General features: G+C 41.2%; 1 long non-coding RNA gene across 1 annotated transcript in view; it reads right to left on the bottom strand.

Moving 5' to 3' along the window:
* LOC138152577 (uncharacterized) overlaps positions 1-13,369 on the bottom strand; it is a 271,906-nt gene extending 258,537 nt beyond the window's left edge. Inside the window, exon 1 of the long non-coding RNA XR_011166129.1 lies at positions 12,553-13,369. This is a non-coding gene — a long non-coding RNA (uncharacterized lncRNA). The remainder of the gene's footprint in view (positions 1-12,552) is intronic.
* Between the last annotated feature and the right edge of the window lie 983 nt (positions 13,370-14,352).

Here is a 14,352-nt window from a genome sequence, read left to right as displayed (position 1 = left end):
GCAAACAGGGTTAAGTGACTTGCCCAGGCTCACACAGCTAGCAAGTGTCTGAGACCACATTTGCACTCAAGATGAGTCTTCCTCACTTCAGGTCCAACCCTCTTCCAGCTGCCCCATTCTTGTATATAGTAGATTTTTAATAAATGGATTATTTAATTCAGGTATCCTTGAGCTGGGGTCCATGAATTTGTGTGCATGTATGTTTTTATGGCTATTTCATTATATTTGGTCTCCTTTGTAATCCTGTATTTTTACGTCACAAGTTTTAAAATATTATTCTGAAAAGAGGTGTAAAGACTTCATCAGATTGTACAATGAGGTTTATTATGACCAAAAAAAAAAAGTTAAGAATCACTGGTTTAATTGCATTGCACTCTTGCAATGAGCTCTATTCCATGGCTGACTTATTTGATCAATAATTACACTAAGATAGTTTCCTTATCTTTGAACATCTCAGGAGGGAGACTGACATTCCAAAAATTAAGCTGACTCCCATGCAGCAGTGGGAAGGGTACTGGATTTGGAAACAGGGAGACCTTTGTTCTAATACCAGAACTACTTATGTGACCTCAGGTGAATCACTTCACTTCACTTCAGTCTCATCATCTGTGAAAAGAGAGACTTAAAATTAGATGTCCTCTGAAGTCACTTCCAGTTCTTGATTTACTATCTTATTTATCACAGTGTCTAGAACATAGTATGTCCTTAACAAAGGTTTATTAATTGTTTGGTTATGTCAGAAAAGAATAATATTCAATGTAAATAAATTGGACCCACTGCAGAAGACCCATGAGAAGGCTAGATTTAGAAACCCAAAGGCTAGGATCGCAGATTCCCTAATCCTAGACACAAGATGCTGCATTCCAGTCTCAATTATACACCTAAAACAAGAGTTCTTTACTTGGGATCCAGTAAGCCTGGTGGAGGGTCCATGAATTTGGAAGGGAAAATATTTTCACTAGTCACTAACTGAAATGTAGTATTTCCTATAATTCTGTAGGCAAAAGTTGCAGTGGTATTAGTCTTCACCAGCCTGCCAAAAGGATCCCTAACACAAAGGAGATTAATAACCCTACTCTAAATCATCTCTATATCACACTTTAGTTACTTAACAGAATTGTCTCTAACCTCTTGCAAGGATTGAAGAAGAGTGAAGATGGGTCCCAATACACAGGCTGAGAAGTCCTGTTCTACAGGGCCCAGGAGTCACATTCACTATTGCCAAATTCATAAACTTCAAAGTTCCAGAGTACAGTCAAGCCACCAAAAATGATAGTTTTACCTCTCACCAAAATAGCCCTTGGGAAAACCATATATGAAAGATGCATGCTAAGCGGATGTTTGGGCAAGTGCAAGGAGGCCAGCTCTGGAAATGACAGAACGAACTAAGTCCAATCCCAAGGAAAGGAAACACACCCCAAAACCCAAAAGGCCCAAAGAACACAGAGCAGTGGAAATATATTTGCAAAGGAAAGGGGAAGGAAATAAATTCCAGAAAAGGCCCACATGCCCAGTTGTCAAAATTTAGAGAAAGAAAAGACTTTAAGTCTTCTGGTTAGCTTCAATTTCACTTTTGTTTGGAAACTCAATTAAAAATCCAAACACTGGATTTTCCCATGCTAACTTGACAATTATTGTATACTTAAGAGAAAGCAGCCCCTCAACTCTGGCTATTCCTTAGCATGAGATGTAGGAAAAGTAGGAAGCAGTGAAAATGAGGGGAGGGGAAAAGAAATCTAATGTGATAGTAGGTCCCCACCAACATTGTCATGCTGGAAGGCTCAGAGAATTTAGCTAACTGGCAAGGTTAACTGGGGGGGGGGGGGGGGGACCTGTGAAAAAGAAAAAAATGTAAGGATATGTTGCTGCTTATTTGTCCAGAATCCTGAATGAGCCAGCCACTCCCAAAGGCAGGAAAGGAGAAGTTTAAAATATACAAACTTTGCTCAAACTAACTCCTAGCTAGCTCCCAGGCCCCCACAGTGGCCCCAGAGAGGAGATTGGTGGAAGAAAAGAGAAACTGCAGGAAGGTAGAGAAAATTTAAAAAGTAAATGAAGCTACAAAGGCTGCCTGGGATAAAGTCAATCTGTCCCCTGGGGCTAATAATGGGAATTACTACAAAAGCCTAATCCCACTTTAAAAACTTTTCATCCAAAAGGAATAGTGCTCAGGAGAATGTCAGATCATAAACCAAGAAGTTTTCAATCAGGTTTACATTGATACATGGTATTTAGGGCTACAGGTTTTGGCCAAGTGATTTATCTTTAAAATGCAGTCCTGAGGAATTACTCTCTCTTCCAAAGGAGTCTATCTTTCTAAGGTGCCAGAAGTCCTTCAGTCTGACTTGTCACCTTTACCAATGGCAAAGTGCATTTATTAACAATCACTTTGAACATGATGACTTGTTAAGGGAGAAAAGAAAGCAGATATATCCCCAGGGTACCCCCCAGTTGTAGCAAATCTTATACATAAAAACATGACTTTGCATCACAAATAAATTGGTAGACTGAAAGCAAGGACCACAGAGATCCCATCTGAGTGACCATAGTGGTTTGTGCAGTTGTTCTGTAGATTAGCCACATCTAATCTTTCATGACTCAATTTGGTGTTTTCTTGGCAAAGACACTAGAGAAGTTTGCCATTTTCTTCTCCAGCTCATTTTTTCAGATGTAGAACCTGAGACAGTGTTAAATGACTTGCCCAGGGTCACATAGCTAGTAAGTGTCTGGAGCCTAATTTGAATTTAGGTATTCCTGACTCCAGGGTGGGCATTCTAGCCACTGCATCACCTAGCTACCCTGTGTGACCTTAAGACAAGTCACTTAACTTCACTTTGCATCACTTAACTTCTGTTTCTTCATCTTTAAGATGAAATGGTTGAAGATAGTCACTGAAGTTCCTTTCAACAATGATACTAAATAGCCAACACCATAGAGCTCTTCAAATATGATGATATTTAAATGCCCAAAAATTTAAAGGAGATTTCTACAAAGAACACTAGCTCAGGAATCAGGAGATCAGGTTTGTTTGTATGCAGGTACATGCCCCTGGCAAGTCAAATTCACCTTCTGGTGTCTCAACTAAATAAGAATCACCATCTAAATGGATAAGGGGATTTAAATGTTATTGTATGTATATTTTGAAAAATATATATTAATACCTGTGTTTCCCCAATAATAAGACACTGTCTTATTATTTTTTTTGGACAGAAAAACACCAGAGGGCTTATTTTCAGGGGAGGGCTTATTTTAATGAACACTGACAGCAATTTTAATAAACAGGTAAATGTGAACAAAAAAATGTACCTTTATTCAATAATGAATTCAATGAAGAACAGGATGACGAGCTCACTGCTGCAGCTCTGATTGGATGCAGCTCGGAGCGCGGCCTGCGTTTCGGGGGGAGGGGGGACGGTGAATACAGAGGGTACCGTAATGTAGCGTGTAGCGCAGGGGATCACCTTCACTACAGTAGCAATCTCAATAGGGCTTATTTTCTGGGGAGGGCTTATTTTAGAGGAATCTTACACAGTAAGGGGAGGGCTTATTTTCGGGATAGGTCTTATTATCAGGAAAACACAGTAGTAAAATTATATTTCAATTAAAAGTAATGTTAACTTTTACCCATACATAGTAATAATATTTTTAATTTGAGTTAAAGTTGAAATAGCAGTTTAGGAATCAAGTGCCATTCACATCAATATCTGCTCCTTTTCATCTTACTCCAAGTCTACTTTTTAAGTCAAACTCCCTTGGTTTCTCAGAGATTAAAAAAGGAAAACGCCCCCCCCACACTTTTTATCTCTTAGGGCTCAGCCATCTTTAATTCCATACTGAAAAGCCAGACCAAACAGGAATAATTCTTCTCTCAGACATTTTGGGGGACAGGGGTTTGAGATCCTTCCTGAATATAAATCTTTACTAACTGTAATGACCAGTGTAACAGACATGTAGAGATAAAGAATCCAAGCCCAGTCAATGAGCATCAGTTTATTAAGCTGGCCAGCGACAGTCTCCCAAGGAACCTTAGGAGAGCTTCCCCGACCATAGGGAAAGGGGGAATATTTAAAGTCAAAAACCACCAAAAATAGGTGTGGGAAACAAAGTTAGTCTTGTGGGAAATAAAGTTAGTCTGACAATGGTAGATAAGCACATCCGTTGTAGCCAGGCCTTGGTCTGGACAGTTGTATAGACCTTGCCCTGATTTATTGTGAGACCCAGATGTCCAGGATCATTCTGACATCTTACCAGGAAGTATGGCCAGGTCTGTTTCTCACAAGAGAGGAGCTCCTGGCTAAGCATGTACGAGTTCAGGAAGAATTCAGTAATTTCTAAACTTGTTACATACAGGGGCTTATTATATAAGGCCATGGGCATTTCACTAACAATCTTTTATCTTTATATCACCTTTATTTTCCAATATGTTCTATCAGTTCCCCTCCCAGAGCCATCTTATACCAAGGGGGGAAATATATAATAATATAATTCATAATAATTAATTAATAATAAGATAAGGTAAAATAATATATAATAAACAAGGAAAATATATATGTAGTTCAACAAAAACTAATCAGCGTATCAGAAAAGTCTTACCTTACATGGAGTATTCCACCAGTATAGTCATCCCCATCCCACCTCCAAAGAATGAATGGAAAGGCTTTCTCATATCCCTCTTTCAAGGTCAAACTTGGTCATTCTCATTTCACAGCATTCCCTTTCTAGAGTTTTGTTCTTGCTGTTTTCTATTTACATGGTTGTGATCACTGTGTATATTGTTTTCCTGGTTCTGCTTACTTCACTTTGCATCAGTTCATTTGATACCATGTGATTTCTGTGCCTGGCTTCCCATCCCCCAACTTCAGGGAAGTGAACAGACTGCCAAGTCAGCTCCACCAGCCCCCAAAAGAATCCCCGAGTAGGAATTTCAGCCTAGGGTAAATTCTCTGTCTTGCATGACCCTCTTCTTCCCTGTCCCCTCCCCCACTGATCTCTGCCCTTACCCAGTCAACTTACCTTCACGGAGGTGGTCAGGCTTCCAGGTCAGGAAGACTTGCTCTGATGAGGGATGGCTCATAATAGGTTCAGCAGGAACTCTGATCTTATCTTAAGACCAGAAAACCTGTGATTCAGTCTGGAAAGAATTCAGCCCAGGCTAACTTGGGAGTCAGAGTTGTAAAAGTTTATTTTACGCTTTACAGCAGGCAAGGGTCCTTAGGCTGTACAGTGGGCAAAAGTCCTTTAGAGGACCTGCAAACTCAAAGGGGTAGAATTAAGATTTTTATAGGGTAATCCATAGTAGAACCCATGCCAATTATGCTAACTAGGTGGGATTAGGGAGGAGTTAAGATGGGGCCAGTGTTTAAAGGAATATGCATTTTTAATGTAACTGCAAAGGTGTATTGCCCATGATTCACAGAAAAAGCCTAAGGGGGGGCTACCTGGATGTGTGGTTTTAGGCTTGAAACATCATTAATTTGGCTAGTGGTCAAGGACTGATGGAGAAGTGCCCAGTCTGCCACCCATCAGTGTCATGTTTGACAAGACCGATGTCTGGGAACCAAGGCTCTTAAGGTGTTAACCCAGAGATAGGGTCCTGAAGGATTCATTGAGGCAGGCAAGGAGTCAACCTAGAGATAGGGCACCAAAGGATTCATGGGGGCAGTGGGACACTATACTATCTCTAGAAGGAGATTTTTCCCAGTCCTCCTACCTACAAGTGCCTTCACCTCTAAGGTTACCTTATATCAGTGTGCACATATCAATATATATATATATATATATATATATATATATATATATATATGTACATGTTGTTTCTTTTAGAATGCAAGCTCCTTGAGGGTAGGATCTGTTTTTGCTTCTTCTTTTATTTAAATCTAGCCTTTTGAAAAGATCCTGGCACATATTAACTATGTAATAAATTCCTGGTGATTTATGAGCAATAGGTGAACATTTTAGTCACTTTATTAGTGTAATTCTAAATAAATTTCCAGAACAGTTGGACCAAATCACAGCTCCACCAACCGTATGTATGTCTCTCTTTCTACAACTCTTCCAAAATGGACTAGTCCTAGATTGCATCATCTTTGCCAGTTTGGGGTTGTGAAGTAAAACCTCACAGCTGTTTTGATTTGCTGGCCTTCTCTTTATTTTCCAAACAGGGCACTTGCTCCATCTCCTATCTCTATGCCTTTGTACAACAATTCCCAATGCCAAGAATGGACTTCCTTCTCACCTCCACTTCAAAAAAATTCCTCACTTCCTTCAAAACACAACTGCAGCACCATTTTCTATATGGAGCCTTTTCTGGTCCCTCCAACTAGTATCCTCCATGACTACCTTGCATTTAGAAATTTTGTATTTGTTTTGTACTTATTCTATAATTATATATGTCATCTTCCCATCAAAGAATGTTAGCCCCTTGAGAGAAGGGATTATTTAATATTTTGTCTTTGTAGCCCCACTGCCTAGCACAGAGACTGACCTGTAGCACTCCCTTAATAATTGAATTTTGATTAAATGAAATTTCCCTTATTATTATTTTTGGGGGAAGCAATCTTTCTTATGATTGTTAATAGTTGACATTTCTTTTGTTAACTGTTCATATCCTTTAAAAACTTATCTATTGGGGAATGGCTTTTGGTGTTATATATTTGTGTTGGTTCCCTATATCTTGGAAATAAGAACCTCATCAAAGATTTTGGTGAAAAGATTTCTTTCCTCAACTAGCCAATTCTTTTCTTATCGTAGTTGTATTGTTTTGTTCATGCAAAAGTTTTTCAATTTCATGTAGTTTATTGGTCTCTGTCTCTTGTTTGGTTAATGATTTGTCCCTTAGCCATACCTGTGAAAGGTACCTATCTAATTGAGTTCTCTTCTAATTTTCTTATGGTATAATCTTCAACATTTAAATGACACATCTATTTTAAGTTCATTGTGTTATATGGTGTAAGATAATTATTTAAATCTAATTTCTTTCAGCACTCTAAGACCTTTTAGAAGAACATTCAGAAGTAAAATACAGTCATAGAAACAAAGAGCAAAAGCCATTACTTACCATCTCCACCTCAAATACAGACATACACACACATCAAAGTCTTAGACCCCTAAGCCCTTTCTCTGTCTCAGGCTTAGCAGAAGACCTGTCTCCAAAAAATTCATTTGCTTAATTTCCTTAGTTAGCTCATTTATTTGTGACTCAGGAGCAGACAACTCAAGCCTCAGTCAAGTTGAAATTCCAAAGAATTACAGAGAACATGGGCTTCAGAAGACTGTAGACATAACTGAGCTCAATCCAGTGGATTAGTCAAGAATGATCTGCAGCTGGCCATTCAAAACAATGCACTGGCATCCCCCACTGTATAGCTTGGCAAGGGAAACTTGGCCTTGCTACATGCCATCTACCACAGGTCTCCCTCAGGCTTGCTTCCTGGAGGAAGAAAGGCCATCCTGCCTATATTGGTGGGATGAAGCATGAAATAAGCTTCCCACTCTCACATTTCAGGGGGAGGGGGTCTGGGAAGGATTTGGAAAGAATGAGTAGAATTAGACCTAATGAAAAGCCTCTTAAAGTCACCATGGGTCACTGGGTCTTTCATAAATTGATAAGAAGGTTCGCAGTCTGATTTATTCCTGAATCACCCAACAGGGCAATCCCTTCTTCTTCACTAACATTCAACCACTTCTGTGATAGAAGCAAGTACAAGTGTGCTTCTACTTTAACAAAACCCTACACTGATGAAATACCAGACCTATAGATAAATAAAAGGATGTTTATTCATATTCCAAAAGGATTTTTCCATTTCAAAAAGAGGACCCAGCTCAGCCTGCCTCTAAATAACAACCCTCTACTATCTATTTAAAATAAAATTTGATTTGCAAAAATTGATTTTACCTACAACTTTGGGAACAATTATAGGATGTAAGGTAGAATTATCCTTATTTTGAACATTATGTCAGCAATTTAGGGTATTCAGCAAAGAAAAATATAACTGCTCACACTGAATGCCAGTTCCAGTCACTTCTTTCCTCTTGCTTAAGTACTATCTTTGGAAAGAAAGCATTTAATTTAGTGTCACAGAGACATCAAAGTTATCAACACCTCAGATCCAATACTCACTTACAGGGTGGTTGGTAGACCAGCCTTCTCCATTGTGAGACAAATAGCCAAAATGATTCAAATCCAAACTCAGATGCTTACTAGCTGTGTGACCCTAGGCAAGTCACTAAACCTCTGTTTGCCTTAATTGACTAGAGAAGGAATGGCAAACCACTCCAGTATCTTTACCAAGAAAACTACATAGTCAGTATGGTCCATGGGATCATGAAGAGTTGGAGGCAACTTAACAACAAAAATCAATCAACAAATAATTATTAAGTGTAAAGGACTGTTCTAGGCACTGGAGATACAGAAACAAAAATTAAACAGAACCTGCCCTCAAGGAACTTATATTCTATCAGGGTTGTATACAACTAAGTGTATACAAAATAAATACAATGTATCTTTTAGGAGTGAGTATCTAGTAGCTGAGAGGATGTGGAAATTCTTTCCTGTCATCTAGCACAGCTCAGTGCCTTGCACATAATAGGTGGTTAATAAATGTTAAATGGAATATATACAAAAATTAAGACAAGGGATTCCAGTCCTCATGTGATTTAGGAGTCTAAAAGGGAAGAAAAGCAGTGATGAAAAATGATCCCCACTAATTAGCTATGTGACCTCAGGCAAGCCCTTTCCTGACTTTGGGACATCTCAGTTTCCCCATCTGTAACAAAAAGGGGTTAATGGGATTAAACAGTTCCATGGTCCTTTCCAGCCTAAAAAAGTGTACCAGTCAGTAGTCATTAAAGATGACTTGTGAATAATGCTTAAGTTCCACAGGCCAGATAAGGGTTAGCCTAGGAAGGCTTCCTGGAAGAGATGAACTGCAGTCAAAGAGGGCAGGAATGTGGTTAGATATATTGGACTACTTTGTAGTAGTCAGTCACTATGTGAGGTATAGATAGAAGGCTAGTGTGCTAGACCTGAAAATACATATCTGGAAGTTGCTCCTAGCCAGGAGGTCAATCTAACTGGTATGGGGCCTTAAACAGGAGTTTTAAATTTGACTCAGGTATTTACTTCAGAGCCACTGTAGTCTCTGGAGCATGGAAAAGTTCCCCCCTCCCCCCCCAAAAAAAGTATACTGAAGACTATAAAAGTAAGGCAAATGAAGGTGGAAAGAGGAAAAGACAAAATATTGACTGTCTTTAAGGACCAAAGCTGTTAGTCACAACATCTTTAGCCTCCCTCCTCCTTCACTCCCCTCCCCCCCATTTCCTGTTATGCTTTCATCTGTGCTTGGCTGGTTATAGAAAACATCACAGCCAGAGGGGGGAAAGCAAGCAAGACAGAGAATGAATCTTTCATTTTGTAAGTATTGCTGCTGTGGAAAGTTGGAGTAGGGGGTGGAGGGGTGAAGAATCTGGATTGTCATAAATTAACAGGATGTTGGGATGGGGGGGGGGGGGAATTATGTCTGGGAGACTATAGCCTGGTGGCTAAAGGGCAACAATGTCTGGGCAACAAAAGCATCTTTTGTTGAAATTTAAGTAACCTCAAAACTTCCTTATCCCAAACAAACAGCACACAAGCAACCACAATGGACTCCTGAGAGACACAGTTGTACTTGAAGAGCAGACAGCCCTAATTTTCTTGTGTGTTATTGGTTGGAGGTCTAGACGAATGTGGTCTTTTTGTTGTAGGGGGCTGAGAGAAGGGCCTCATTCATGGTTTTCCCCCAAATTCACACAAGAGTAGTCTTATGCAAAGACACTCTCAAGCCCTGTCCTTAGTCACTCAGAACTCACTGAATCCCATCAGAACTTGCTCTCTTCACCCTAGTTCACCCTAGAAACATACTCTAACCTTTCACCCTTACACACTCCACCAAGGAAGGAAGGGAAAATGTGGCAGTGGGGGGAGGGGAGTTCCCAAACCCACATCAGGGAAAAGATATGTTCCTTTAAATAAATCTACAAAGAGTCAAGAAATCACATGACAAGGAAATGAGGTATTTTAGGGTTTTGCAGAGTTAGCACTCCTGGTCCACCTGCTACTCATTCTTGCATGAGTCACCTGTTCAATGCTACACATACAAGTGGATGAGGAAGGCAGGTTTGCTTACTCAACCATTAACTTCAGATGTAATCCATCAGCTCCATAATGGATTTATCAGAACAGATTGGCTGAGCAATAACTTGATTTTAACTGAAATTCAAAACTTTCAAAGGAAAATACAGATGCATTTATTTCGCCTTTCGTCAAATCTTCACAATAATTCATTGTCAAGGCCCCAGAAGTACCTATTAAGCTTTGTTTATATGTCCCTTGGAAGGTACAAGCAATTTAGAATGCAGGGACTCAGAAAACACTCCTGATTTCTCTTAGCAAAACCCACAGAGCAGTATGATCAAATCAATTGCAAAATCACCCCAGAAACCCAAATTCAAATAGGAAAACCAGTGTGCCAAAATGACTCACAGGATGACCAAACTTCACCACTGGATAGATCTACTAGTCTATTTTGTCGATAGGGAAACAAGCCCAGAGGGAGAAAGTGACTTACCCTGACCTTGAATAGAAGTTTCCTTAGGATTCCCAGGATAATACCCTCTCTACTACAAGCTAGCTGTGTGACCCTGGGCAAGTCACTTAACCACGGCCTGTTTCAGTGTCTTCACGTGTAAAAAGGGGAGAATAATAGCACCTATCTTCAAGGGTTGTTGTTAGGATCAAATCAAACATTCATAAATCATTTTGCAAACCTGAAAATTCTATATATCTGCTATTTGTTATTATCACTACTGCTACTATTATGATTTTTACATTTTTTCATAGGGCACCCTATTCTTTGACTAGAAGAGAAGGCAAAACCAGGCAAGATTAGAAGATAATGCTGCATTCAGCCCACTAGGTATTTAATAATACCCAAGGGTAGATAAATATCTACATAATATCATACATACACACAAAATCAGCCCCCCCCAATCTAGGAACCCTAAAATTCCCATCCTTAAGATGACTCCTTTGGGATATTCTCTCCAAAAATTATTTGTAACAATGCAAACTTATTACCTAGAAAAGGTAACATTTAACCCTAGCAGTGGAATATCTGTGTGTCTGTAGAAGATCCTTCCCCAGAGAAGGCTATGCCTAAATATCTTGATGTTAAAATAGTAACTCAGGGAGGTTCAGAAAGATTGGCCCATCGGTATCTCAGGGAAGAGTCCCCCCCCCAAAATAGCATACCCGCTTTCTTTTTTGATAACAAATGTTGGAAACGAGGAAGTTACAGATACACATGCGATCTATCCCTCAAAATCTTCTACCTCAAACACAGCTTGGATCCTAGACTTTAAAGGAACTAGATCTTCTTCACCCAAACTCCATTCCTGTAAGTCAAGAGAGAATTTCTCTGACAATCCTCCCTTTGCCACCCCTCCCCCAGAGGTGAGGGAGGGGGAGAGGGAAGGGCACAGAATCCCCACCAATCCAGTCCACTTTATAAATGCATTTATTTTCTTTGTTAAGTCGCCTAGCTTTCAGAGTAGTCACTTCAGTAAAGGGAAAACAGAGAACTTCATAGAATCTGAAAAAGCACCTGATCTTTTCCACATAGGTATTTTGAACAGGTAAGTTATTGCGGCGGAGGGGAGATGGAGAAAAAAAATATTTGGTAATTGAAAAAAAAAATTAAGTAAGAGGTAAGAGGCACAAATTTAAAGCTCCAGATACATCCCCAAACACACCAAATCAGTTCTCTTCCTTTCTCAGGATCTACAGGCTCTCTCAGCAAGCCACCTTACTCCCCACTTCTCCTTGCCCCCGACAGCAGTAGCAACACCCCAAAACCCACAGCAAAACTCAAGAATAACTGGACAGCCAGGTATGGGAGAGGAGTGAAATGAGACCACATAGAACGTCCATCCAGTGAGCCAAGAGTTGGGAGTCTCAGCAGTGGGTTGGCGCTGTTTGCCCACGAATACAGTACTGGAGAAGTAACGGACCGGAGAAGGTGGCAATTAGGGGAACAACAAAAAGGAAAGACCGGGGCGCAGTAGGGACGCATCGGGGCTGCATCCTGGGCAGGGGACTGGGGGTGAGGAAGGTGATTGCCTGCAAAGGGAAAGGCTTCTTCCTTGCTAGGAAGTACTAAGCTAAGGACGGCTGACTGTCCATGGTTAGTCACTGCCTAAGGTTCACCTCCTTGTGCAAAAAGCAGTGGAGAGAAGGTAGAAAAGGAGACCTTGGATACAATACAATCCATGCAGGACCTGTTCCCCAAACTACTTTATTTGTCACCTAAACTGCATTTCAGACCAACCCCTTGGAGAGAGGGGGAAGAGAGATTTGTTCCGCACGAAGGTAGGGGTAGTCTGAATGACTTCTAGGGAGATATCAGTGAGACGGAGATCATTCTAACCAGACTCCAAACTCCGCTTAAAGTTATTGAACAGCCTCAAAAGTTTTTTAAAAGAAAATCACTCTCTCCAATTCCATAGGAAACTTACCTGCAGGTTAGGGATCCAACTGGCAGGAGGGGGTCAAGGGTCAGCAAGGAAAGTAAATCCACTGGAGCCACAGGGTGGCGGGTACGTACTCCTAGTCTGGTCGAATTGTGCCAATAATCCACAGTGGAGAGCCGCCCTAGGGAATGATGAGGGTGCAGTGGGGGGAGGGAAAAGCCCCAATTCCATCTCGGATCCAAACTTTACGAGTCCCCTCCATGCCCCAAAAAGGTGGGATCCAGGGAGGGAGAGGACCCCTCTCGCAGATCCTTTCCAGGTCTCCATCCCCACAGGGATGATGGAGCCATGCCATCCATTCTTTTGGGAGCCTGAGAGGCAGAAGGTCCCACCGGCAACGCGAGTTTCTTTCGTGAGTTCGGCAGGGCTCAGAGGGCATTGCTCCGGGGACCTATGGTGGGGCAAGGACGATGTCCCCGGGGCGCCACTGATCACCCGCCTGGAAACAGCCGCAGGGAGAAGGCAGGGTCACCTCCTAACCCGAGCAAGCTCGAGCTTCAGGCTTTACCAGCACGAAAAATCGAATCCCTTCGGCATTCCCGTTCCCATTGTTTTCCACGACCAAGAATGCCCGAGAGAGGGCAAGCGGCCGACAATCGCGGAGCTTCCTCCCCTTGGTCCCAGAAGAAACTCCGGGCAGCAGCTGTTAAGAGTTACAGACCCACAGTGCTGAGTTGCAAGTCACGAGCCTGAGCTGCCGGGAGACCAGTCTGGTCGCAGGCTCCTCGCCCCAGCAGCCTGCTCACTCTGATGTACGCTGAGCCATACTAAACTTATATACACCACTTGGCAGGCAGGACTCGGGAAATAGGCGGAGAGGAGTAGATTGGATACAGTGTGTGGGGGAGGAGGAGAGAAGGTGGTTGCACGGTTTTCTGGGAGTTGTAGTTTTGTCCCCCCTACCCTCGACCTCTCTGGGATCAAATAGGGCAGCATCTTTGAATCTTCTTTGAAAGACCAGTCCCAATGTTCCGCCTTAGCTTTCCCTCCCAAACCCTTCACTCCACATTTTTCCTTAATCAGATTTTCTCCCCCTCTCCACAGATGTTTCTTTTCCAAGGATCATAGTCAATTGTAGATTTAGCTAGTAATCATTTAGTCTGTGTCGTCTGATCTAACCCCCTGATTTGGAGGAAACTGAGGCCCAGAATCCTTAGTGATTTGCCTAAGGTCACATAGGTGGTAACAAGGCTGTGGCCTTGGCAATTGAGAACCAGGTCTTCTGACTCTATTTAATTTCCACGGAACCAAGTTTTAAACATCTGAACCGTGGGAGATGGAATTCCCAGGTGTTTAAATTACTGTTCCTTAAGTAGCCTGGAGTTCAAGGCCCTCCAAAATCTAACTCTGTCCCACATGTTCAACCCTGTTTTACACCATAATTTTTTTCCTATCAAAAGGGGCAACTAGACATTTCCCTAACTCTTATACCACTTTATATTTGTCACCCCCAATGCCCAGATGCTTCTGGTGAAATTCTACAATTCCTTCAAGGCTCATGGGAGAAGGTATCTCTTCTCCCATGAAGCCTCCCTAACCCTCCTCCCAATGGTAAGAAATCTCTCTAGCCCTGGATATCTTACAGTTTTTTGTAACTTTCCTGTGTCTTTATATATTAAAATCTGCACTATAATGATTTATATACATGTCTCATTTCCCCTGTTGAGCTGTGAGGATATTTATCTTGTCATTTCTGAATGAAATATCTTATACATAACAGGCATTTAATACATAATTATTGAATAAGATTTATTTTCATTGTCATCAAGAAAAACCAGTGCATAA

This window comes from Petaurus breviceps, unplaced genomic scaffold (assembly GCF_028583685.1).
Source record: "Petaurus breviceps papuanus isolate PSGF00001 unplaced genomic scaffold, PetGlider_PUasm1.0 90925, whole genome shotgun sequence".
Lineage (NCBI taxonomy): Eukaryota > Metazoa > Chordata > Mammalia > Diprotodontia > Petauridae > Petaurus > Petaurus breviceps.
This window is presented reverse-complemented; position numbering and strand designations above follow the sequence as displayed.